This window comes from Lagopus muta, chromosome 11 (genome assembly GCF_023343835.1).
Source record: "Lagopus muta isolate bLagMut1 chromosome 11, bLagMut1 primary, whole genome shotgun sequence".
In the NCBI taxonomy this organism is placed as follows: domain Eukaryota; kingdom Metazoa; phylum Chordata; class Aves; order Galliformes; family Phasianidae; genus Lagopus; species Lagopus muta.
The window spans coordinates 2,297,345-2,300,579 of record NC_064443.1 but is presented as its reverse complement, the minus strand read 5'-3'; positions in this window follow the sequence as shown (position 1 = coordinate 2,300,579).

Below are 3,235 nucleotides of genomic sequence, written 5' to 3'. Positions count from 1 at the left end.
TGTCATAGGAGCGGCCGTGTGCCTGCTCCAATTGCTGTATAAAGTCATCAAAGTCCATCAATAAATCTGACAATTCCATCATGCCACTGTCGGTTTGGTTCTTCTCCGCCTTTCCCGAGGTGGGCAGCTTTAGGGGCTGCAACCACGGGCATCTCTTCTCCCCAGCACCCAACCCACTCCTTCCTCCCCCCAGCCCGGTTCAGGCTGAGCTGGGTTCTGGCCCCGACTCCAGCAGGCGCAACGTTTCAACGCACGACGTGGCGGAGGCCAGGCTGGCAGCTGCAGCCCATTCTGGGGGTGTTTCTGCCATCGTGGGGATGCCGCTGTGTTTGGGACACGCGGGCAGCCCCACGGCTGCTGCCGGCTGTGGGTGGGCCGGGACCCAGGCTTTCCTCCTGCATTCCAGCAGTGCCTCAGGTCTGCTGCCACTGCTCGTAAACGTGACATCCGCCCTATATTTACTTGGTCCAGTTGTCTAAAGAATTAGCCTGCTGGTCTCTTCCTGGATCCAGTGTGTTCTGCTAACTCTCCCATTGCAAAGTGACGTCTTTCACGCCCATACAATTCAAAAGGCTTTCCCAGACTGGGAAGTCCTAAGCAGGGCTAGACATCAGAGCTGCTCTCAGGGCCCTGAGACTCCACCCTGCAGCCAACCTCAGCTCTGGAACCAATCTCTGCCTGGCTTTCATCCATACTGCACGGAATCATAAGTGAAAACAAAACCTGTGCTTCTGCTGCAGCCCCCTGCGAGTTTTCACGTTCCTCATGCAGCAGTGTGCAGTAGGAGGAACAGGATCTCCACACCCCGTATCGCCGTGTTCCCTTCTACATCCCCATGCCCTCCTTATGTTCCCTTGTGCGAGAAAAGCTCAGAATCCATAATTTTCCATCATAGATCTCAGTGAAGCAGCAAAGGTTTTTTGTTCATGGTTGCAATAGTGGGCACGCTCCCCTTGTGGCAAAGGAGAAAACACGCATTTGATCAGTGAACCACTTCTCCTTACACACCTTTCTTCTCGTGGCAGGTAATTACTCTCCTGTTCCCCTACTGGCCAAGTACCCCAGACTCACAATCTATGTGACACATTTGTTAATCCATTTTTCCATATGAGGTTTATCACCTGTGGTTTTTAAGATCATTTTGTATGTTTCTATGGATACAGGAGGGCAATATTTCTTGAAGTTCTCGTACTTGTCTCATCTTATGCCAGGCTTTTCTGTACTTTGTTTCCTCTGTACTTTTGTCTGGTTTCTCACTACTAACAAAAGCCATGTTTAAAAAAGAAGAATCCCATATCAGAAAATATCTAAAGGCTACTAAGACCCAGTTCCTGATTTGTGATACCTGTTCTGCTTTGCTAACAAGCATAAATATAATTACACACATTTAGAGAGGAGGCACACACCTAACTAAGCAAGCTCCTGAAGACTGGGGTCAAAAGTTGAGGAGTGACGAGGGCTATCAGCCTTCCTCCCTGACCCCCCAGACAGACACCAAAAATACCCTCAAGTGTGATTGTGAATGCTCTAAGGGGGAGGGTCTGAGGTTCGATTCTAAGAAAACATTAACGAGTACAAGAAAATATTCAGCATACGAATGAAACTGTGGGGAAAGACACGAGTATGTATGAGCGTAGCCAACAAATGCAATCTGCACATGGGCCCAGGTGTGCATATTAGGTAGAGTTATCCCCTATGTGCCCCGCACCGCGATAAAGGAATACCTGCACAACACAACGCGCTGACGTGTCAGGTCAACCTACCCACATCCTCGGCATCGGTGACACCACGCCACGTCCGAATCACAGTGCCGGCACCACCCATGACACAGTGACACCACCACGCGGTACAGTGAGCCCAACACTTGGCAGGATGGTAGCGTTGTATGGTGAGACAGTACCATCACAAAGCACAGCGTCAGCACGATCCTGACCCTGCGACACCACCCACAGCACAGTGACACGAAGACATGATCACAGCATACAACGACACCACCCCGTGACACAATGACACCATCTCAACAATGATTAGGCTCCTCCTATCATGCATACCTGGTATAAAAGAGCTTCAGCCTAGATACATCACTTGTGCTTTATATGAAAACATTTTCCCAGGCAGTACATACCTATTCACTGCTTCCCCCAGAATGATTAATGTAGAGCTCCTTGCACATGCTCGGTCTTTTTGTGGTGGATGAAGTCAGTACTGTCTCTCACTGTGTTTGCTGGTTGAATCTGATCTTCACACACATTCAGTTATCTTCTTGCCTTGATTGCACAATATTTGCTTTCACAAAATAAGCTGATTCAAGCAGAACTTCCTTATCTGGAGTTATAAGTTATAACTCCTTATAAGGAGTTCAGTATTTCATTGTTAGCTCCTTGGTACCAGGGCACAGGTTCTTCCTGTTTTATAAACAAGCTACAAGGCTATTTATCGATGAACATTACCAAGCTAATAATATCACTGTAACTTGTATCAATATGAATATATGCTGAGTGCACCATGGAGGTGCTGTGCGGTACTGCAGGTGAGAAGTGGTTGTAAAAAGGTATTCTGGTGTTCCTGTGCCATGTGGTTGTGTGGTTGTGCTTACATGCTGCGGCTGTACCATGGAGTTGATGTGCAGGGCTACTGGGACATGTGGGCTGCATCATGGCACTGTGAGGTGGTACCAGCACTATGTTCCCTAGGGGTCGGTGCTGGGACCTGTCCTCTTCGATATCTTTGCTAGTGACCTGGATGAGGGCATTGAATGCACCCTCAGTAAGTTTGCGGATGACACCAAGTTGGCTGGAAGTGTGGATCTACCTGGGGTACTACCTGGGGTAGTGAGGCCCTACAGAGGGATCTGGACAGGCTGGAATGCTGGGCTGAAGCCGATGGGATGAGCTTCAACAAGGCCAAATGCCGGGTCCTGCACTTTGGCTGCAACAACCCCAGGCGATGCTACAGGCTTGGGGTGGAGTGGCTGGAGGACTGCGTAGAGGAAATGGACCTGGGGGTATTGATTGATGCTCAGCTGAACGTGGGCCAGCACTGTGCCTGGGTGTCCAAGAAGGCCAATGGCAGCCTGGCTCGCATCAGGAACGGTGCTGCCAGCAGGAACAGGGAAGTGATCATCCCCTTGTACTCAGCTCTGGTGAAGCAGCACCTCGAGTACAGTGTCCAGTTTGGGGCCCCTCACTGCAAGGAAGACATTGTTCAAAGCAGGTTCAAAGAAGGGCAACAAAGC